This window comes from Ranitomeya variabilis, chromosome 4, assembly GCF_051348905.1.
Source record: "Ranitomeya variabilis isolate aRanVar5 chromosome 4, aRanVar5.hap1, whole genome shotgun sequence".
Taxonomy (NCBI): Eukaryota; Metazoa; Chordata; class Amphibia; order Anura; family Dendrobatidae; genus Ranitomeya; species Ranitomeya variabilis.
The window spans coordinates 318769685-318794098 of record NC_135235.1 but is presented as its reverse complement, the minus strand read 5'-3'; the positions used below and the strand labels follow the sequence as shown (position 1 = coordinate 318794098).

The following is a 24414-nucleotide window of genomic DNA, read 5'->3' as shown; positions in this document are numbered from 1 at the left end:
CACCTTCGGTGTGCAGGGACTGTGGAAGCTATTTTTTTTTTTTTTTCCCCTCAGCGCTGTAGCTCATTGGGCTGCCCTAGAAGGCTCCGTGATAGCTGTATTGCTGTGTGTACGCCACTGTGGAAACCAACTGCTTTTTTCAAAGCACATATCCTCTTGTTCCTTCCTTTCTGCACAGCTATCTTTTTTGTTTGTCCACACTTTTTATTTAATTTGTGCATCAGTCCACTCCTATTGCTGCCTGCCATACCTGGCTTACATTACTGCAGGGAGATAGTAATTGTAGGACAGTTTTTTTTTTTGTTTTTGTTTTTTTTTTGTGGGAGATTAAGATTGGCATTTCTGCTACAGTGCCATCCCTGTGTGTGCCATCTCTCACTGAGTGGGCCATAGAAAGCCTATTTATTTTTTCCGTGATTTGTGTTCTAAAATCTACCTCAACACAAAAACACTACATCAATCAGTGGGAGAAAAATATTGGCCTCAGTCAGGGCTTGTGTGCCACTGCTGTGTGTGCTATCTCTCATTCAGTGGGCTATAGCAAGCCTATTTTTTTTTTTTTTTTTTAATATTATTTGGTTTCTAAAGTCTCCCTGAAAAAAAAAAAAAACCTAAAAAAACAGTGGGAGAGTAATATTGCCCTTTCAGCTTGTGTGCCAGTCTTGACTCCTGGGTGTGCCACCTCTCTCCCTCTCATTCAGTGGGCCATAGAAAGCCTATTTATTTTTTTTTTTAAATATTATTGGGTTTCTAAAGTCTCCCTGAAAAAAAAAAAAAAACCTAAAAAAACAGTGGGAGAATAATATTGCCCTTTCAGCTTGTGTGCCAGTCTTGACTCCTGGGTGTGCCACCTCTCTCCCTCTCATTCAGTGGGCCATAGAAAGCCTATTTATTTTTTTTTTTAAATATTATTGGGTTTCTAAAGTCTCCCTGAAAAAACAAAAAATACATAAAAAAACAGTGGGAGAGTAATATTGCCCTTTCAGCTTGTGTGCCAGTCTTGACTCCTGGGTGTGCCACCTCTCTCCCTTTCATTCAGTGGGCCATAGAAAGCCTATTTATTTTTTCCGTGATTTGTGTTCTAAATTCTACCTCAACACAAAAACACTACATCAATCAGTGGGAGAAAAATATTGGCCTCAGTCAGGGCTTGTGTGCCACTGCTGTGTGTGCTATCTCTCATTCAGTGGGCTATAGCAAGCCTTTTTTTTTTTTTTTTTTTTTTTTTTAATATTATTTGGTTTCTAAAGTCTCCCTGAAAAAAAAAAAAAAAACCTAAAAAAACAGTGGGAGAGTAATATTGCCCTTTCAGCTTGTGTGCCAGTCTTGACTCCTGGGTGTGCCACCTCTCTCCCTCTCATTCAGTGGGCCATAGAAAGCCTATTTATTTTTTTTTTTTAATATTATTTGGTTTCTAATTCTCCCTGAAAAAAAAAAAAAAAACCTAAAAAAACAGTGGGAGAATAATATTGCCCTTTCAGCTTGTGTGCCAGTCTTGACTCCTGGGTGTGCCACCTCTCTCCCTCTCATTCAGTGGGCCATAGAAAGCCTTTTTTTTTTTTGGTTTTTTTAATATTATTTGGTTTCTAAAGTCTCCCTGAAAAAAACAAAAAAAACATAAAAAACAGTGGGAGAGTAATATTGCCCTTTCAGCTTGTGCGCCAGTCTTGACTCCTGGTTGTGCCACCTCTCTCTCTCTAATTGTGGGCCATAGAAAGCCTTTTTTTTTTTTTTTTTAATATTATTTGGTTTCTAAAGTCTCCCTGAGAAAAAAAAATAAATAAATTAGGTGGGAGATTAATATTGACATTAGTGCTTGAGTGACAGTCCTGCGTGTGTGTCATCTCTGTGATTTTGTGCCACAGAAAACAGAGTGTGTAACATTGTGCCTGAATTTCCTTGTGGTCTCACCAACCTGTTAAGGGATATTGAAATCATACTGAAGTTATAGCTCACCGTGTAAGTTGTTTGACAGCAACAAATAAAGTTACTTTGGTTAAGATTTTAAAACAATGAGGAAGTCTGGTGCAAGAGGTCGTCGTGGGCGTTCATTGTCAGCTGGTAATGATGGTAGTGGTAGTGGAGCATCAGGTGGTCGTGGGGATAAAAATATTCCACCTAAGTCTGGAGCTGTGGAGCCAGTTTCGTCGTCAGGCTACACAAGGCCTCGAACGCTCTCTTTTCTGGGAGTAGGAAAACCGCTTTTAAAGGCGGAGCAGCAACAGCAAGTTTTGGCTTACATTGCAGACTCAGCCTCTAGCTCTTTTGCCTCCTCTTCCGAAACTGGTAAATGTAAAAGCAGCGCGTCGCTTGTGGATGTTCACGGTCAGGGACAAGTCGCTTCCTTGTCCTCCTCAGCAAAAACTACAACAAGAGAGAAGGATGCAGCAGGCGACACAACGGGTCACTCCATGGAGCTCTTTACACATACCGTCCCTGGCTTAGAAAGTGAAACATTTAACAGGCCATGCCCATTACAAGTATATTCTGACATGGAGTGCACTGATGCACAGCCACAGCCAGAGTACTATGCTGCTCCTTTGACTCAGACCACCACATTGCCCTCTCAGGGTACAGATCCACAATCAGACCCTGATGAGACTATGTTGCCCCGCCACGAACGCTATACCACCGACCGACACAGTGACACAGACGAAGTTGCACACGAGCTCGAAGAGGAGGTAATAGATGACCCAGTTATTGACCCCGATTGGCAGCCATTGGGGGAACAGGGTGCAGGCGGCAGTAGTTCAGAAGCGGAGGTGGAGGAGGGGCCGCAGCAGGCATCAACATCGCAACAGGTTCCATCTGCCGGGCCCGTATCTGGACCAAAACGCGTGTCAAAGCCAAAACCTGTTGGAGCACAGCGTTGCCATCCGGTTAAAGCTCAGTCTGCAATCCCTGAAAAGGGATCCGAGTCTAGGAAGAGTGCAGTCTGGCATTTTTTTAAACAACATCCAACTGATCAGCGCAAAGTCATCTGTCAAAAATGTTCAACTAGCTTAAGCAGAGGTCAGAATCTGAAAAGTCTAAATACTAGTTGCATGCATAGACACTTAACCACCATGCATTTTCAAGCCTGGACTAACTACCAAACGTCCCTCAAGGTTGTAGCACCCTCGGCCAATGAAGCTAGTCAGCAACGCAACATCCCTTCCGTCACTGTAAGGCCACCATTTTCCGCACCACCGGCAGTATCTGTGCAGGTTTCTTTGCCAGCCAAAAGCAGTCAGGGTCAGGGAATCACCAGTTTTGTAGGAGGAAATATTGCATCTAGGGCACCGGCGGAAACAATACCGTCTCCAACCGTCTCTCAGTCTGCCATGTACACCGGCACACCCGAAAGTTCCACGATCTCCAGCTCTCCAGTCCAGCTCACCCTACATGAGACTCTGGTTAGAAAAAGGAAGTACTTATCCTCGCATCCGCGTACACAGGGTTTTAACGCCCACATAGCTAGACTAATCTCGTTAGAGATGATGCCCTACCGGTTAGTTGAAAGCGAAGCTTTCAAAGCCCTGATGGAGTACGCTGAACCACGATACGAGCTACCCAGTCGACACTTTTTTTCCAGAAAAGCCATCCCAGCCCTGCACCAGCATGTTAAACAGCGCATCGTCCATGCACTCAGGCAATCTGTGAGTACAAAGGTGCACCTGACTACAGATGCATGGACCAGTAGGCATGGCCAGGGACGTTATGTGTCCATCACGGCACACTGGGTGAATGTGGTGGATGCAGGGTCCACAGGCGACATCAATTTAGGGACAGTTGTGCCTAGCCCACGGTCTAGGAAACAGTTGGCTGTAGGCGTTCGCACCCCCTCCTCCTCGTCCTCCTGCAGAAGCTACAGCTCTTCCACAGAACGCAGTCTGCCAACCACTCCATCGGCAGATGACACTGTTGCACACCAGTTGTCCCATTATGGGCCAGCTACTGCCAAGCGTCAGCAGGCTGTATTGGCTATGAAGTGCTTGGGCGACAATAGACACACCGCGGAAGTTCTGTCCGAGTTCTTGCAACAAGAAACGCAGTCGTGGCTGGGCACAGTAGATCTTGAGGCAGGCAAGGTAGTGAGTGATAACGGAAGGAATTTCATGGCTGCCATCTCCCTTTCCCAACTGAAACACATTCCTTGCCTGGCTCACACCTTAAACCTGGTGGTGCAGTGCTTATTGAAAACTTATCCTGGGTTCTCCGACCTGCTCCTCAAAGTGCGTGCACTTTGCTCACATATCCGACGTTCGCCTGTACACGCCAGCCGTATGCAGACCTATCAGCGGTCTTTGAACCTTCCCCAGCATCGCCTAATCATAGACGTTGCAACAAGGTGGAACTCAACACTGCACATGCTTCAGAGACTGTGCGAACAGAGGCGTGCTGTTATTTATTTGTGGGAGGATACACGGGCAGGCAGTAGGATGGCAGACATGGAGTTGTCAGGTGTGCAGTGGTCTAAGATACAAGACATGTGTCAAGTCCTTCAGTGCTTTGAGGAATGCACACGGCTGGTTAGTGCAGACAACGCCGTAATAAGCATGAGCATCCCCCTAATGCGTCTGCTGATGCAAAGTTTGACGCACATAAAGGAGCAGGCGTCTGCACCAGAGGAAGAGGAAAGCCTTGATGACAGTCAGCCATTGTCTGGTCAGGGCAGTGTACAGGACGAGGTAGCGGGCGAAGAGGAGGTGGAGGACGAGGAGGATGATGGGGATGAGTATATTTTTAATGCCGAACCTTTCCCGGGGGCACAGGAATTTGGTTGCGTGTCACGGCCGGGTTCTGGTTTTTTGAGGGACACAAGTGACGTAGATTTGCCTGCAACTGCCCCTCAACCAATCACAACCGGAGATTTGACAACTGGAACTTTGGCCCACATGGCGGATTATGCCTTACGTATCCTAAAAAGGGACACACGCATTACGAAAATGATGAACGATGACGATTACTGGTTGGCCTGCCTCCTTGATCCACGCTATAAAGGCAAATTGCAAAATATTATGCCACATGAGAACTTGGAACTAATATTAGCAACCAAACAATCAACTCTTGTTGACCGTTTGCTTCAGGCATTCCCAGCACACAGCGCACGTGATCGTTCTCACACGAGCTCCAGGGGGCAGCAGACTAGGAGTGTTAGGGGTGCACACATCAGAAGTGGCGTTGGACAGAGGGGTTTTCTGACCAGGTTGTGGAGTGATTTTGCTATGACCGCAGACAGGACAGGTACTGCTGCATCAATTGAAAGTGACAGGAGACAACATTTGTCCAGTATGGTTACTAACTATTTTTCATCCCTTATCGATGTTCTCCCTCAACCGTCATTCCCATTTGATTACTGGGCCTCCAAATTAGACACCTGGCCAGAATTGGCAGAATATGCATTGCAGGAGCTTGCTTGCCCGGCAGCAAGTGTCCTATCAGAAAGAGTATTCAGTGCTGCAGGTTCAATATTAACCGAAAAAAGGACTCGTCTGGCTACCCAAAATGTTGACGATCTAACATTCATTAAAATGAACCACAACTGGATTTCGAAATCTTTTGCCCCACCTTGCCCGGCCGACACCTAGCTTTCCTATGAAAAGCTCTTGCCTGTGAATTACTTTTCTAATGTCTAATTTGCTGCAGCTGATTGTACAGCATACGACATGTTTACACCTCCCTAAATGGCAAAACTCCCCACACGGGGCCGTGGTATCGCGACTTGGCGCAAGCACCCGTGAGACTGCTGTTTGTCTGAAGAGGTGGGTGTGCTCGCTTTTGGTTGACGGCATTGCTACTGGGTCCCTCATACTACAATGTAGTGTCTCTGGCGGTGGTGGTGCGCACCCAACGTCAGACACACCGTTGTAACATGAGGGGCCCTGGGGCGGTCCCGCCGGCCACAAGAGAGTTCCCCCCTACCCCAGCTCAAAATGTGCTCTACCACGTGCAAAATTATGTCGCACAGCTCCACCAATCTTTAGTCTATTCGCTGACATCATTCAATGTCTGGCACTGACAATACAAATTTGTAGACATCTATGATGCAACTTAAAGTAGTCTGTGTCTGTGTCCTATATTGGCACCATTAAATAGTTACTGCCAAATTACTATGTCAGAAACTCAGTAGATGAGCCCACCCCTGTACCTAAGTATGCCACCTTTTTTTTTTGTTTTGGTTGTTTTGCGAGACATTAACATCTATTTATATTTTGGGAGTACTGGGACAGACACTCCTTGCACTACTCCTCCACTCACCACCAAGCTGCCTGTGTATCCATGTAACCGCTGTAAAACTGCCATGAGCCTATTGTTTGTTATTTTAGGCCTTTGATAGCCTGTCTGCGGTCCCTACTTTAAATACTCCTCCACTGACCAGACCACTGCTGCCCGTGTACCCCTGGAACCAATTATAAAGTGCCTACAGCCAGCCCATTTTCTTATGTTAGGCCTTTGAAGCCTGTCTGCGGTCCCTACTTTAAATACTCCTCCACTGACCACCAAGCTGCCTGCCCGTGTATCCATGTAACCGCTGTAAAACTGCCATGAGCCTATTGTTTGTTATTTTAGGCCTTTGATAGCCTGTCTGCGGTCCCTACTTTAAATACTCCTCCACTGACCACCAAGCTGCCTGCCCGTGTATCCATGTAACCGCTGTAAAACTGCCATGAGCCTATTGTTTGTTATTTTAGGCCTTTGATAGCCTGTCTGCGGCCCCTACTTGCAATACTCCTCCACTGACCACCAAGCTGCCTGCCCGTGTATCCATGTAACCGCTGTAAAACTGCCATGAGCCTATTGTTTGTTATTTTAGGCCTTTGATAGCCTGTCTGCGGTCCCTACTTTAAATACTCCTCCACTGACCACCAAGCTGCCTGCCCGTGTATCCATGTAACCGCTGTGAAACTGCCATGAGCCTATTGTTTGTTATGTTAGGCCTTTGATAGCCTGTCTGCGGTCCCTACTTTAAATACTCCTCCACTGACCAGACCACTGCTGCCCGTGTACCCCTGGAACCAATTATAAAGTGCCTACAGCCAGCCCATTTTCTTATGTTAGGCCTTTGAAGCCTGTCTGCGGTCCCTACTTTAAATACTCCTCCACTGACCAGACCACTGCTGCCCGTGTACCCCTGGAACCAATTATAAAGTGCCTACAGCCAGCCCATTTTCTTATGTTAGGCCTTTGAAGCCTGTCTGCGGTCCCTACTTTAAATACTCCTCCACTCACCACCAAGCTGCCTGCCCGTGTATCCATGTAACCGCTGTAAAACTGCCATGAGCCTATTGTTTGTTATTTTAGGCCTTTGATAGCCTGTCTGCGGTCCCTACTTTAAATACTCCTCCACTGACCACCAAGCTGCCTGCCCGTGTATCCATGTAACCGCTGTAAAACTGCCATGAGCCTATTGTTTGTTATTTTAGGCCTTTGATAGCCTGTCTGCGGCCCCTACTTGCAATACTCCTCCACTGACCACAATGCTGCCTGGAGTGCCTGCCTGTGTATCCATGTAACCGATGTAAAACTGCCATGACTGCCTACTGTTTGTTATTTTAGGCCTTTGATAGCCTGTCTGCAGCCCCTACTTGCAATACTCCTCCACTGACCACACCAATGCTGCCCGTGTACCCCTGGAACCTATTTAAAAGTTCATAGAGCCTAGTTATATATTTTATTTACTATTAATAAGGCCATGATGGACTACGCTGTACCACGCTACAAGCTAACCAGTCGACACTTCTTTTGCGAGAAAAGCCATCCCAACCCTCCACCAGCATGTAGAAGACCGCATTGTCCATGCACTCTGGCAATCTGTGAGTACAAAGGTGCACCTGACAACAGACGCATGGACCTGTAGGCATGGCCACGGAAGATTACGTGTCCATTACGGCGCAATGGGTTAATGTGGTGGATGCATGGTCCACAGGGGACAGCCTACTAAGTCTGTCTGCAGTCCCTAATTCAAATTGTCCTCCACTGTCTAAATCGGAACTTCCACCTTCTGGCTTTCGGCCTATAGTATCAGAAATTAAACTGCATTTGGCCTTCAACTTTGGTTAGGGCCTACTAACGGCTTCTGCCCCTCCCTGGTGTTGCCCTCAACTAAATAAAGCTGAGCTTCAACCTTCTGCTCCAAATTACCATTTTGAAAAATGCAATAGGCTTTTCAGGCCTACTAAAGGTGTCTGTCTGTGTGCCCCTGCCTGGTGTTGTCCTCAACTAAATAAAGCTGAGCTTCAACCTTCCGGCTCTCATTAAGTGGTTTTAAAAAAAAAAAAATGGTGGTTAGGGCCTACTAACGGCTTCTGCCCCTCCCTGGTGTTGCCCTCAACTAAATAAAGCTGAGCTTCAACCTTCTGCTCCAAATTACCATTTTGAAAAATGCAATAGGCTTTTCCGGCCTACTAAAGGTGTCTGTCTGTGTGCCCCTCCCTGGTGTTGTCCTCAACTAAATAAAGCTGAGCTTCAACCTTCCGGCTCTCATTATGTGGTTTTAAAAAAAAAAATGGTGGTTAGGGCCTACTAACGGCTTCTGCCCCTCCCTGGTGTTGTCCTCAACTAAATAAAGCTGAGCTTCAACCTTCCGGCTCTCATTAAGTGGTTTTAAAAAAAAAAAATGGTGGTTAGGGCCTACTAACGGCTTCTGCCCCTCCCTGGTGTTGTCCTCAACTAAATAAAGCTGAGCTTCAACCTTCCGGCTCTCATTATGTGGTTTTAAAAAAAAAAATGGTGGTTAGGGCCTACTAACGGCTTCTGCCCCTCCCTGGTGTTGCCCTCAACTAAATAAAGCTGAGCTTCAACCTTCTGCTCCAAATTACCATTTTGAAAAACGCAATAGGCTTTTCAGGCCTACTAAAGGTGTCTGTCTGTGTGCCCCTCCCTGGTGTTGTCCTCAACTAAATAAAGCTGAGCTTCAACCTTCCGGCTCTCATTATGTGGTTTTAAAAAAAAAAATGGTGGTTAGGGCCTACTAACGGCTTCTGCCCCTCCCTGGTGTTGCCCTCAACTAAATAAAGCTGAGCTTCAACCTTCTGCTCCAAATTACCATTTTGAAAAATGCAATAGGCTTTTCAGGCCTACTAAAGGTGTCTGTCTGTGTGCCCCTCCCTGGTGTTGTCCTCAACTAAATAAAGCTGAGCTTCAACCTTCCGGCTCTCATTATGTGGTTTTAAAAAAAAAAATGGTGGTTAGGGCCTACTAACGGCTTCTGCCCCTCCCTGGTGTTGTCCTCAACTAAATAAAGCTGAGCTTCAACCTTCCGGCTCTCATTATGTGGTTTTAAAAAAAAAAATGGTGGTTAGGGCCTACTAACGGCTTCTGCCCCTCCCTGGTGTTGCCCTCAACTAAATAAAGCTGAGCTTCAACCTTCTGCTCCAAATTACCATTTTGAAAAATGCAATAGGCTTTTCAGGCCTACTAAAGGTGTCTGTCTGTGTGCCCCTCCCTGGTGTTGTCCTCAACTAAATAAAGCTGAGCTTCAACCTTCCGGCTCTCATTATGTGGTTTTAAAAAAAAAAATGGTGGTTAGGGCCTACTAACGGCTTCTGCCCCTCCCTGGTGTTGCCCTCAACTAAATAAAGCTGAGCTTCAACCTTCTGCTCCAAATTACCATTTTGAAAAATGCAATAGGCTTTTCAGGCCTACTAAAGGTGTCTGTCTGTGTGCCCCTCCCTGGTGTTGTCCTCAACTAAATAAAGCTGAGCTTCAACCTTCCGGCTCTCATTATGTGGTTTTAAAAAAAAAAAAATGGTGGTTAGGGCCTACTAACGGCTTCTGCCCCTCCCTGGTGTTGCCCTCAACTAAATAAAGCTGAGCTTCAACCTTCCGGCTCTCATTATGTGGTTTTAAAAAAAAAAAATGGTGGTTAGGGCCTACTAACGGCTTCTGCCCCTCCCTGGTGTTGTCCTCAACTAAATAAAGCTGAGCTTCAACCTTCCGGCTCTCATTATGTGGTTTTAAAAAAAAAAAATGGTGGTTAGGGCCTACTAACGGCTTCTGCCCCTCCCTGGTGTTGTCCTCAACTAAATAAAGCTGAGCTTCAACCTTCCGGCTCTCATTATGTGGTTTTAAAAAAAAAAAATGGTGGTTAGGGCCTACTAACGGCTTCTGCCCCTCCCTGGTGTTGCCCTCAACTAAATAAAGCTGAGCTTCAACCTTCTGCTCCAAATTACCATTTTGAAAAATGCAATAGGCTTTTCAGGCCTACAAAAGGTGTCTGTCTGTGTGCCCCTCCCTGGTGTTGTCCTCAACTAAATAAAGCTGAGCTTCAACCTTCCGGCTCTCATTATGTGGTTTTAAAAAAAAAAATGGTGGTTAGGGCCTACTAACGGCTTCTGCCCCTCCCTGGTGTTGTCCTCAACTAAATAAAGCTGAGCTTCAACCTTCCGGCTCTCATTATGTGGTTTTAAAAAAAAAAATGGTGGTTAGGGCCTACTAACGGCTTCTGCCCCTCCCTGGTGTTGCCCTCAACTAAATAAAGCTGAGCTTCAACCTTCTGCTCCAAATTACCATTTTGAAAAATGCAATAGGCTTTTCCGGCCTACTAAAGGTGTCTGTCTGTGTGCCCCTGCCTGGTGTTGCCCTCAACTAAATAAAGCTGAGCTTCAACCTTCTGCTCCAAATTACCATTTTAAAAAATGCAATAGGCTTTTCCGGCCTACTAAAGGTGTCTGCCCCTCCCTGGTGTTGTCCTCAACTGAACAAAGCTGAGCTTCCACATTCTGGCTTTCGCCCTATACTATCAGATATTAAACTGCATTTGGCCTACTAGTGTGGTTAGGCCCTTGAAACAGTGTCTGCTGCTCTTGGGTTTGCTACTCCACTGAACAAAGCAATGCCGCCTGTTTAGTCCTGTTACCAATTTTGAACTGCATGTAGCCTACTTTATTCTTTGGCCCTATATCTGTTTCCTCCTCATCCTGCCCATTGCCCAGCCACTGCTAAATGAGTCTGCTGGTACATTGACCTAGACCACTACATTCCCCTTGTACTCTACACAGCCAGAATCTGTCCCTGCTGAAAGTAAGGTTCCCCTTCCCGCATGTTATACCACCTTACACAGGGACAAAGAGGAAGGTGCAGATGAAAGTGCAGGTTCCTTCATCAGGTGGGGGGGGCATACTCGTTGGCGACGTCACTGGCACAGGGCCCCTCAGAGTACGCAAAAGTGTCGCTGCTGGTGGGAGGCGCCCCCGCCATGCAAACACACCGCCGTACTTTGAGGGGCCCTGTGCCAGTGGCAATGCGAACGAGTGGGCCCCCCCCCTGCTTGCTCAGGATCACAGCACTTGCAACTTTTAAATACTTACCTTTCCCTGCAACACCGCCGTGACGTAGTCCGCATTTCCTGGGCCCACGAAAAACTTGAGCCAGCCCTACTCCCCCCACAACTTTCCCCCAATTCCCTATGCCCAACTATTATTATACAGTTAATTAAGATTGGCAAGCTTCAGAAACAAGAATGGATGTTTTTGGCATTAAAATGGGCACTGTAGGTGTTTTCCTGGCCTCCACTCACTGCCGACTATGCTTCCCCATTGACTTGCATTGGGTTTCGTGTTTCGGTCGATCCCCGACTTTTAGCGATAATCGGCCGACTGCACTCGACTCGACTCTGGACAAAATCGGGTTTCCCAAAACCCTACTCGATCTTAAAAAAATGAAAGTCGCTCAACCCTAGTCCTGAGGTCTAGACATGGAGATCTGTGCTACACTGTGTCCCACATCATACTGGAGGTCCTGAGGTACAGACATGGAGATCTGTGCTACACTGTGTCCCACACCAGACTGGAGGTCCTGAGGTACAGACATGGAGATCTGTGCTCGATCTTACCAGCATTCAAGGCTCAGGCAGTAATACGGAGATTGTGAAAAACAAGATTTGTGTTGGTGTTTTTAGATCTATGAGTTGGATATTTTTCTGGTTACTGAAGTGCAACCATAAGCATTTCATAAGTTTTTGCACTTTTATTGACAAATGCATCGGGTTTATGTAAAGACTCAATAATTATAGCATTATCCCTCATTTTTTTGCCCTTCCCCCGGCAACAGATCAGCTTCTGGGCCAAATCCTGAGTGATGGTCGCCCATTTTTGTCTGATCAGTGCTTGGAGTCCATTACAATTTCTGTGTTTGTTTGTCCTCTCATTTTTGAGGATTGACCAGGGTTCTAATCGGGATTGACATCTGGAGAGTCTCCTGGTCATGAACCCAAAACGTCAATGTTTTGTTCACCGAGCTACTTAGTTATCACTTTTCCCTTGTGATATGGTCTTCATGATACTGGAAATAGCATCATCACCAAATTACCCCTGGATGGTTGGGAGAAGTTGACCTTGGAGGATGATTAGATGCCATTCTTTATTCATGACAGTGTTCTTAGGCAAAATTGTGAGTGAGCCCCCTCTATGGATGAGAAGTCCCCACACAAGAATAATCTCAGGATGCTTTACTGTTGGCAGACACAGGACTCATGGTAGCGCTCACCATTCCTTCTCCGAACAATCATTTTACCAGTTCTCCGGAGTCCAATCTTTGTTCCTCCCACAGACGGACATTCTGCAGGAAGTACAGGGATTTGAATGCAGAGAACTGAGGTAAAGTTATTTTCTCTGATGAAGCCCCATCAGACTTTTTGGGACATCAGGAAGAATGATTGTCCAGAGAAAAAAAAAAAGGTGATGCTTTACCAACAGTAAAGCGTCCGGAGACCATTTATGTGTGGGGGCTTTTCATCCATGGAGTGGGCTCACTAACAATTATGACTAATATCACTGCCAGGAATAAAGAATAGGATCTAATCATCCTTCTCCCAAAGCTCCAAGAGAAATGTGGGGATAGTTTTTCCAGCAGGATGGAAACCATGTTCCAAGGCAAAAGAGAGAACCAAGTAGATCGGAGAACAGAACACTGACATTTTGGGTCCATGGCTAGGAAACTCCCCAGATCTTAATCCCACTGAGAACCCATGGTCAATCCTCAATTAGTGAGAGGACGACCAAAACACAAATTGTGATAAGCTCCAAGCATTGATCAGACAGGAATGGGCGGTCATCAGTCAGGACTTGGACCAGATGAATCTCCGCTGCCGGGAAGAAGTGCAGAAGTCTGGAAAATAAGGGTCAACACTGGAAATAGAGTCTTTACATAAACTTCACATATTTGTCAATAAAAGTATAAAATCTTCAGAAATGCTGATAACTGTACTTCAATAAGAGGAGATATATATATATATATATAGCATCGTGATTACTCGCTAATCCCGCCCCCTGCACAGTAGCTCCGTCCCCCACCACATTACCACACACGAGGCTCCGTCCCCCACCACATTACCACACACGAGGCTCCGTCCCCCACCACATTACCACACACGAGGCTCCGTCCCCCACCACATTACCACACACGAGGCTCCGTCCCCCACCACATTACCACACACGAGGCTCCGTCCCCCACCACATTACCACACACGAGGCTCCGTCCTCCACCACATTACCACACACGAGGCTCCGTCCCCCACCACATTACCACACGAGGCTCCGTCCCCCACCACATTACCACACGAGGCTCCGTCCCCCACCACATTACCACACGAGGCTCCGTCCCCACACATTACCACACGAGGCTTCGTCCCCCACCACATTACCACCACATTACCACACACGAGGCTCCGTCCCCCACCACATTACCACACACGAGGCTCCGTCCTCCACCACATTACCACACACGAGGCTCCGTCCCCCACCACATTACCACACGAGGCTCCGTCCCCCACCACATTACCACACGAGGCTCCGTCCCCACACATTACCACACGAGGCTTCGTCCCCCACCACATTACCACCACATTACCACACACGAGGCTTCGTCCCCCACCACATTACCACACGAGGCTCCGTCCCCCACCACATTACCACCACATTACCACACACGAGGCTCCGTCCCCCACCACATTACCACACACGAGGCTTCGTCCCCCACCACATTACCACACACGAGGCTTCGTCCCCCACCACATTACCACACGAGGCTCCGTCCCCCACCACATTACCACACACGAGGCTTCGTCCCCCACCACATTACCACACGAGGCTCCGTCCCCCACCACATTACCACACGAGGCTCCGTCCCCCACCACATTACCACACGAGGCTCCGTCCCCCACCACATTACCACACGAGGCTCCGTCCCCACACATTACCACACGAGGCTTCGTCCCCACACGATTATTATTGTTATTAACTTCATTTTAAGTTAATTTACCACCTGCATAAGCGCTATTGAATGTTGTCATTATTTACTTTAGTTTAATCACTAGCAGCGTTAATTAGATAGCAATAAGCGTGCCGAGCGTTAGCTGGCTGGAAACAACTAATATATATATATATATACACATACATACATACATACATATATATATATATACACACATACACACACACACACACACACTGAAGAAGCAAAATGTGTAAAAAACTAAGTTTATGTCAGTCTCAAAACAACTGCCCACAACTATAGTTTAGAGTCCCCCATAGATGCCAATCATGTAGTGTGTACGTGGCCTCCCAAGTCTGCCCTGACCAAGGAGTTCGGAGAGAGAAGGATCAGGCAAGTGGATTTGATCGGCCGATCCTTTTGTTTTCAGGGAAGTTCCTCAGAGCGGCTTCCTCCTCTCTCCCTGCTGAAAACACATGAAGGATCTGCTACACTGAGCTCCCACGAATATGTGGTATTCGGGACAGACAACGGTCGGTCAGGCTTAGACAGCGACTGTGTATGTCCGAGTCTCACCTTCTGGCCATCACTGGGTTAGGCTGCCCTTCACCTTTCCTGTGTCTCGGCTCTGAATGCTGGGTATAACAAGCCGGCACAGGAGCGAGCAGTGTACACAGAGCGGATTTCCATTACGGCAAGAAAAGAATGATAATAAAAAGTACAAAGAACTAAACTGCCACTGAAAAAAGAAAATCAGATAGGAGATAACTGCAACATGTATGCTAAGGTAATGGAGACTTCTGGACATGGAGCCTGTGTGTGGACTCACTGTAACCCCTTAACTCCCAGAGCGGTTTTTAGTTTTGCATTTTCGTTTTTTGCTCCCCTCATTCCCAGAGCCGTAACTTTTTTATTTTTCCATCAATATGGAATAAGGGCTTATTTTTTGCGTTCCGAGCTGATGTTTTTCGTGATACCATTTTCGTGCGGATGCGTTCTTTTGATCGCCCATTATTGCATTTCAATGCAATGTTGCGGCAACCAAAAAAAAAAAAAGAGGCGGCAATTCTGGCGTTTTTACTTTTTTCTTGCTACACTGTTTAGCGATCAGGTTAATCCCTTTTATTATTGATAGATCGGGCGATTCTGAACGCGGTGATACCAAATATGTGTATGTTTGATTTTAGTTTTATTGTTTTATTTTGATTGGGGCGAAAGGGGGGTGATTTGAACTTTTATATTTTTTTTTTAAAACTTTTTTTTTTTATTACTTTTGGCATGCTTCAATAGTCTCCATAGGAGACTAGAAGCTGGCACAACTTGATCGACTCTGCTACATAGAGGCGATGTTCAGATCGCCTCCATATAGCAGATTTACTCACTTGCTATGAGCGCCGACCGCTGGGTGGCGCTCACAGCAAGCTGCCACTGACAACCATAGAGGTCTCCAGCAGACCTCAGGTTGTCATGTCAACACACCGGTGACCCACGATCACGTGACGGGTGTCACCGGTGCGCTTATTTCCAGCGCGATTGCCGGAAGCGCGATTTAAATGACGCTGTCAGTTTGACAGCGGCATTTAACTGGTTAATAGCCACAGGTGGATCGTGATTCCATCTGCAGCTATTGCGGGCACATCAGCTGTTTAAAACAACTGACATGTCTCCGGAAAGATGTGGGCTCACCGCCAGAGCCCACATCAAAGGGGGGAATACCGATATCAGTGTGCTATTATGCCAGAAAGGGGTTAATGGCAGACAGGTAGCACCTCATTTTTATAACTTTTCAAAATTTTTTCTCCAGAATTCTGTGGTCAAAGCTTTGATGAATCAGGGCCGGTACAAGTAATAGAAGTTTCCTAACATTACAATATGTAACACTTGCTTTGCCCCAGACGTATTCTGTAACACTCCGCAGCTTGTGTTGTCACATGAACATTAAGGGTACATTCACACTAGCCAATAATCGGGGATAAGCACTAAACAGGCCACCAATCAGCCAAAGAACTAACAAAATGCTTGTTCGTTGGGTGAAATTATTTTTCAGCTTGCTTAACCCCTTCATGACCTTGGGATTTTCCGTTTTTCCGTGTTCATTTTTCGCTCCTCTCCTTCCCAGAGCCATAACTTTTTTATTTTTCTGTCAATATGGTCATGCGAGGGCTTTTTTTTTGTGGGACGAGTTGTACTTTTGAACGACATCATTGGTTTTACAATGTTGTGTACTAGAAAACGGGGAAAAAAATTCCAAGTGTGGTGAAATAGCAAAAAAAAGTGCAATCCAACACTTGTTTTTTGTTTGGCTTTTTCGCTAGGTTCACTAAATGCTAAAACTGACCTGCTGCCATTATGATTCTCCAGGTCATTACGAGTTCATAGACACCAAACATGTCTAGGTTTTCTTTTATCTAAGTGGTGAACAAAAAATCCAAACTTTGCTAAAAAAAAAAAAAAAAAATTGCGCCATTTTCCGATACTTGTAGCGTCTCCATTTCTCGTGATCTGGGGTCGGGTGAGGGCTTATTTTTTGCGTGCCAAGCTGACGTTTTTATTGATACCACGTTTGTGCAGATACGTTTTTTTGATCGCCTGTTATTGCTTTTTAATGCAATGTAGCGGCGACCAAAAAAACGTAATTGTGGCGTTTCGATTTTTTTCTCTCGCTACGCTGTATAGCGATCAGGTTAATCCTTTTTTTTTTATTGATAGATCGGGCGATTCTGAATGCGGCGATACCAAATATGTGTAGATTTGATTTTTTTTTTTTAATTGTTTTATTTTGAATGAGGCGAAAGGGGGGTGATTTAAACTTTTATATTTTTCACATTTTTTTTTTTTTCTTTAACTTTTGCCATGCTTCAATAGCCTCCATGGGAGGCTAGAAGCTGGTACAACTCGATCGGCTCTGCTACATAGCAGATCGCTGCTATGCAGCAGAAATGCAGGTGTGCTATGAGCGCCGACGACAGGGTGGCGCTCACAGCAGGCCGGCATCAGTAACCATAGAGGTCTCAAGGACCTCTGGTTACTATCCTGATGCATCGCCGACCCCCGATCATGTGACGGGGGTCGGCGATGCACTCATTTCCAGCCCGATGGCCGGAAGCGGCGGTTAAATGCCGCTGTCTGCGTTTGACAGCGGCATTTAACTAGTTAATAGCGGAGGGGGAATCGCGATTTCACCCGCCGCTATTGCGGGCACATGTCAGCTGTTCAAAACAGCTGACATGTCCCGGCTTTGATGCGGGCTCACCGCCGGAGCCCGCATCAAAGCAGGGGTTCTGACCTCAGACGTACTATCCCGTCCAAGGTCAAAAAGGGGTTAAAAAAAAAATCATCATTTTCAGCAGCACATTGTCCTGTGTAAACGAGACATGTGCTGCCGAGAACAATGATATTCTACGTGCACCGAATCTCACTCTCCCTTCCCTCTGCCTGGGCATGCATCAGTAAAAACTCCCCCTAAGGCTAAGGTTAAAAATGACACATTTCCTTTGTATTTTAGGCAAAAACAAAAAATTGTCATATTTTTACATTTTAAAAATTACAAAAAGGAAAATGAGCTGATGCAAAAGTTTGGGCACCCTTGGAGATTTGTGTGCTCAGAAATCTTTGACCAAGGTTTCAGACCTTAATTAGCCTGCTAGGGTTATGGCTTGGTCACTATCATCATTGGGACATGCCAGGTGATGCAAATTTCTCAGCTTTATAAAAACCCAGCCTCCTCTAACCTTGTGCCAAAAAGCAGCAGCCATGGGTTCTTCTAAAGGCTACTTTCACACTAGCGTCGTGCACTGCACGTCGCTATGCGACGTTGCAGAGCACCGAAGCTAGCTGTGGAAGCGCCGCACAACCGGGGGCAGCGGATGCTGTTTTTCAACGCATCCGCTGCCCCATTGTGAGGTGCGGGGAGGCGGGAGTGGAGTTCCGGCCGCGCATGTGCGGTCGGAAATGCTGCAGACGACGCACCAAAAAACGTTACATGTAACTTTTTTGGTGGCGACGGTCCGACGCAACACGATGCAACCGTCGCACGACGGTTGCGACGTGTGGCAATGCGTCGCACTGCGTCGTTAATAATAGTCTATGGAGAAAAAACGCATCCTGCAAGCACTTTTGCAGGATGCGTTTTTTCTCCAAAACGACGCATAGCGACGTGCAGTGCACGACGCTAGTGTGAAAGTAGCCCAAGCAGTTGCCTAGCACTGTGAAAAAGAAAATGGTGGAGGCCTGCAAAGCAGATGGTTTTGATTAGATGGTGAAGTGTTTTCAAGTTGCCCTTTCATCAGTTTGAAATGTAATTTAGCAATGGCAGATAACAGGAACAATGAAGGTCAAGATAAGGTCTGGAAGACCAAGCAAAATGTCAGTGAGAGCTGCTCATAGGATTGCTAGAGAGAGGCAAATCAGAAACCCCACTTGACTGAAAAAGACCTTCAGAAAGATTTAGCGGACTCTGGAGTTGTGGTACATTGTTCTATTCAGAGACACCTGCACAAATATGGCCTTCATGGAAGAGTCATCAGAAGAAAACCTCTCCTGCATCCTCACCATAAAATTCAGTGTCCGAAATAGGCAAAAGAACATCTAAACAAGCCTGATGCACTTTGGAAACAAGTCCTGTGAACCCATGAGGTTAAAACAGAACTCTTAGGCCTCAATGATCAAAGGTATGTGTGGAGAAAAAAGGGCACAGAATTTCAGGAAAAGAACATCTGGCCAACCATTAAGCACAGGGGTGAATCAATCATGGTTTGGGGTTGTGGTGCAGCCAATGGCACAGGGTACATTCCACGGGTAAAGAGAATGGATTCAAAGAAATGTCAACAAATTCTTGATGCAAACAGAACACCATCTGTAGAAAAGCTGAAAGTGAAGAGAGGATGGCTTCTACAAATGGATAATAATCATAAACACACGTTAAAAGGCGCAAGCTGAAGGTTTTACAATGGCCCTCACAGTCGCCTGGTCTGAACATTGAAAATCTGTGGGTAGACCTTAAAATAGCAGTGCATGCAAGACGGCCCAGAACTGGAAGAATTTTCCAAGGAAGAATGGATGAAAATCCCTCAAAACAAGAATTGAAAGACTCTTCTCCGGCTACAAAAAGCGTTTACAAGTTGCGATGCTTGCAAAACGGGGTGTTACTAGGTATGAACTATGCAGGGTGCCAAACTTTTGCATCTGCCCATTTTCCTTTTTGTCATTTTTAAAACATAAAAAATTACCATGTATTTTTTTGCCTAAAATACAAAAGGATATGTGTCATCTGTAACTTTTGACCTTTAGAGATCATTTCATCCTCAACTTGCTTAAGGCTATGTGCACACGTTCAGGATTTCTTGCAGAAATTTCCTGAGCAAAACCAGACATTTTCTGCAAGAAATCCGCATGCGTTTTTACCGCAGTTTTTTTGCGGATTTTTCCGGAGGTTCCCAATGCAATAATATAGTGGGAAATCCGCAAAAAATCCGCAAAATTAATGAACATGCTGCGTTTTTACCGCGATGCGGAAAAAAACGCATCATGTGCATAAAAATTGCGGAATGCATTCTAAATGATGGGATGCATAATGTATGTGGTTTTTTCGCGTTTTTATAGCGAAAAAAACGTGAAAAATCTGCAACGTGTGCACACAGCCTAACTGTTCACAATATTATTAATGTTGAAGAGGGGTGTCCTAACTTTTACATGCCACTGTATTTATTTTTTGTTTAGAAGAAAATAAATACTTCTGTCATTGTATGAAACTCCTGTTCTAAAAGTTGATCTGGTGATGACACTCGGGGTCAGCAGGGGAGGCCGTGTGTTCTGATGTCCCCACACCCTCCGCATTACCATCTCACCCCGCCGTTGTAGGTGAGGCACACGTGTAACTATGTGCTGGGATTCTTTTCACATGAATCGCGTCAGTCAGTAAAAACACGTTCATGTGCATTTCGCCATTGGCTGATATGAATGTTCTGCTGTGTGCAGCGAGTTATACACATGGCCCAGACTCTGGTGTGAACGAGGCCTTACCAGGAGCACAGCGAGGGCAGATGCTCTACATCACAGTCTCATACAGCCGGCTTTCTACATGGACGATGACCGGAAGATCAGTGTCTGCTCCTCCTCGGTGTGACCACCACTCACTGCTACGGTGGTCCTGTGGTCATACACCACATCCAGCAGGACGACCTTACTGCTGATCCTGGGACCGGTCAGCTTCACAGTGATGACTATGCTGGAGACAAAGCCAGGAGCGCGACCTCACACAGGGGCGAGGGCCACCTCGACACACAGGAAGGGGGGGGGGGGGGGGTGTCGAGGGCCACCCCGACACACAGGAAGGGGGGGGTGTCGAGGGCCACCCCGACACACAGAGGGGTCGAGAGCCACCCCGGCACAAAGAGGGGGCGAGAGCCACCCCGGCACAAAGAGGGGGCGAGAGACCGGGAGCCCACGCGTCATTTAATAGTCCTGCCCACCAGCTGTCAACATGGCACCGATGCCAGTCACATGCAACGGCTGCAGCCTCATTCTTACACACAGACGGAATGATAAGCCATGGAGACCATCACCAGGTGGGGTGGCATGTAGTGCACAGCTGGTGTATGCAGGGCAGGTGGGGTGGCATGTAGTGCACAGCTGGTGTATGCAGGGCAGGTGGGGTGGCATGTAGTGCAGCAGGGCAGGTGGGGTGGCATGTAGCTGTGTATACAGGGCGGGTGGGTGGCATGTAGTTGTGTATACAGGGCAGGTGGGGTAGCATGTAGTGTAGCAGGGCAGGTGGGGTGGCATGTAGCTGTGTACACAGGGCAGGTGAGGTGGCATGTAGTGCAGGTGGGTGGCACGTAGCTGTCTACAACACCGGGCAGGTGGGTGGCACGTAGCTGTCTACAACACCGGGCAGGTGGGTGGCACGTAGCTGTCTACAACACCGGGCAGGTGGGTGGCACGTAGCTGTCTACAACACCGGGCAGGTGGGTGGCACGTAGCTGTCTACAACACCGGGCAGGTGGGTGGCACGTAGCTGTCTACAACACCGGGCAGGTGGGTGGCACGTAGCTGTCTACAACACCGGGCAGGTGGGTGGCACGTAGCTGTCTACAACACCGGGCAGGTGGGTGGCACGTAGCTGTCTACAACACCGGGCAGGTGGGTGGCACGTAGCTGTCTACAACACCGGGCAGGTGGGTGGCACGTAGCTGTCTACAACACCGGGCAGGTGGGTGGCACGTAGCTGTCTACAACACCGGGCAGGTGGGTGGCACGTAGCTGTCTACAACACCGGGCAGGTGGGTGGCATGTAGCTGTCTACAACACCGGGCAGGTGGGTGGCATGTAGCTGTCTACAACACCGGGCAGGTGGGTGGCATGTAGCTGTCTACAACACCGGGCAGGTGGGTGGCATGTAGCTGTCTACAACACCGGGCAGGTGGGTGGCATGTAGCTGTCTACAACACCGGGCAGGTGGGTGGCATGTAGCTGTCTACAACACCGGGCAGGTGGGTGGCATGTAGCTGTCTACAACACCGGGCAGGTGGGTGGCATGTAGCTGTCTACAACACCGGGCAGGTGGGTGGCATGTAGCTGTCTACAACACCGGGCAGGTGGGTGGCATGTAGCTGTCTACAACACCGGGCAGGTGGGTGGCATGTAGCTGTCTACAACACCGGGCAGGTGGGTGGCATGTAGCTGTCTACAACACCGGGCAGGTGGGTGGCATGTAGCTGTCTACAACACCGGGCAGGTGGGTGGCATGTAGCTGTGTACACAGGGCAGGTGGGTGGCATGTAGCTGTGTACACAGGGCAGGTGGGTGGCATGTAGCTGTGTACACAGGGCAGGTGGGTGGCATGTAGCTGTGTACACAGGGCAGGTGGGTGGCATGTAGCTGTGTACACAGGGCAGGTGGGTGGCATGTAGCTGTGTACACAGGGCAGGTGGGTGGCATGTAGCTGTGTACACAGGGCAGGTGGGTGGCATGTAGCTGTGTACACAGGGCAGGTGGGTGGCATGTAGCTGTGTACACAGGGCAGGTGGGTGGCATGTAGCTGTGTACACAGGGCAGGTGGGTGGCATGTAGCTGTGTACACAGGGCAGGTGGGTGGCATGTAGCTGTGTACACAGGGCAGGTGGGTGGCATGTAGCTGTGTACACAGGGCAGGTGGGTGGCATGTAGCTGTGTACACAGGGCAGGTGGGTGGCATGTAGCTGTGTACACAGGGCAGGTGGGTGGCATGTAGTGCAGCAGGGCAGGTGGGGTGGCATGTAGCTGTGTATACAGGGCAGGTGGGGTGGCATGTAGTGCAGCAGGGCAGGTGGGGTGGCATGTAGCTGTGTACACAGGGCAGGTGGGTGGCATGCAGCTGTGTACACAGGGTAGGTGGGTGGCATGTAGTGGAGCAGGGCAGGTGGGGGTGGCACGTAGCTGTGTGTATAGGGCAGGTGGGGTGGCATGTAGTGCAGCAGGGCAGGTGGGGTGGCATGTAGCTGTGTGTATAGGGCAGGTGGGGTGGCATGTAGTGCAGCAGGGCAGGTGGGGTGGCATGTAGCTGTGTATACAGGGCAGGTGGGTGGCATGTAGCTGTGTATACAGGGCAGGTGGGTGGCATGTAGCTGTGTACACAGGGCAGTTGGGTGGCATGTAGCTGTGTACACAGGGCAGGTGGGTTTCATGTAGCTGTGTACACAGGGCAGGTGGGTTTCATGTAGCTGTGTACACAGGGCAGGTGGGTGGCATGTAGTGCAGCAGGGCAGGTGGGTGGCATGCAGCTGTGTATACAGGGCAGGTGGGGTGGCATGTAGTGCAGCAGGGCAGGTGGGCACTGACTACCTGGCTGCCCCGCTTGCCCTTGCCGCTTACCTCTCGTCAGCACTCTCCCCTGCGGCCTCCCATCGCCTCAGTCTCCGGCCTCCTGTGAGGTCTCCCAGTTCCCCCTCTCAGCATCCGCAGCTCGGGGGCCGAGGGGGAGAGAGAGCCGCAGCTGAGGCGAGCACCGTGCCCCCTCTCATCGTGCCCCCTCCTCCGAGCCGCAGGGCACGGCGGGCATGTAACCGATCTGCCCGGCACTTCCTCGCTTACAATCCGGGCATGTGTCGGGGGAGAACGGAGGGGGACCCGGCTGGATGATCCCCCTCCCCGCGGTGCCGCTCTGGTGTCCCCGCTCCCGGGGGTTTCTGATCTCGGATGTGGGAAGACACTGGATCCTACAGCCGCTCTGCTGCCGCTGTCAAAATAAGAGCCTCTCCCTGTAACTGCTTCCTGCTCCCCTCCTCCTCCTGTCTCCTGAGCTCAGTCCTCCCAGCCGCCCGCACACCTGGGACACGGCGAGGAGGGCGACAGGGGAGGCTGAAGGGAAGGGGAGGCTGAAGGGAAGGGGAGGCTGGTAGTGACTACAGTGAAGGCTGAGGCCATGGGGGGGGGGGATAGGAAGCAAGGACTACAGTGGAGGCTGGGGGCGGCATAGGGAGACTGAGGGAAGGATGGGGGGCGGCATAGGGAGACTGAGGGAAAGGTGGAGGGGAGACTGAGGGAAAGATGGGGGCGGCATAGGGAGACTGAGGGAAAGGTGGAGGGGAGACTGAGGGAAAGATGGGGGCGGCATAGGGAGACTGAGGGAAAGATGGGGGGCGGCATAGGGAGACTGAGGGAAAGATGGGGGGCGGCATAGGGAGACTGAGGGAAAGGTGGAGGGGAGACTGAGGGAAAGATGGGGGCGGCATAGGGAGACTGAGGGAAAGGTGGAGGGGAGACTGAGGGAAAGATGGGGGCGGCATAGGGAGACTGAGGGAAAGATGGGGGGCGGCATAGGGAGACTGAGGGAAAGATGGGGGGCGGCATAGGGAGACTGAGGGAAGATGGGGGTGGCATAGGGAGACTGAGGGAAAGGTGGGGGCATCGTAAGGAGACTGAGGGAAAGGTGGACGGGAGACTGAGGGAAACGTGGGGCGGCATAGGGAGACTGAGGGAAAGGTGGATTGGAGACTGAGGGAAACATGGGGGGCGGCATAGGGAGACTGAGGGAAAGGTGGGGGGCGGCATAGGGAGACTGAGGGAAACATGGGGGGCGGCATAGGGAGACAGGGAAAGGTGGGGGGCGGCATAGGGAGACTGAGGGAAAGGTGGGGGGTGGCATAGGGAGACTGAGGGAAAGGTGGGGGTGGTATAGGAAGACTGAGGGAAAGATGGGGGCGGCATAGGGAGACTGAGGGAAAGGTGGAGGGGAGACTGAGG

At 48.7% G+C, this 24414-nt stretch overlaps 1 protein-coding gene across 2 annotated transcripts in view; it reads right to left on the bottom strand.

Annotated features, from left to right (window-relative positions):
* BCL9L (BCL9 like) overlaps nucleotides 1-23474 on the bottom strand; it is a 64443-nt gene extending 40969 nt beyond the window's left edge. Inside the window, exon 1 of one of the 2 annotated variants that reach the window (XM_077250459.1) lies at nucleotides 23044-23474. The gene's annotated coding sequence lies outside the window, so the exon portion shown is untranslated. The remainder of the gene's footprint in view (nucleotides 1-23043) is intronic. The other variant, XM_077250460.1, reaches the window with a different exon arrangement.
* Between the last annotated feature and the right edge of the window lie 940 nt (nucleotides 23475-24414).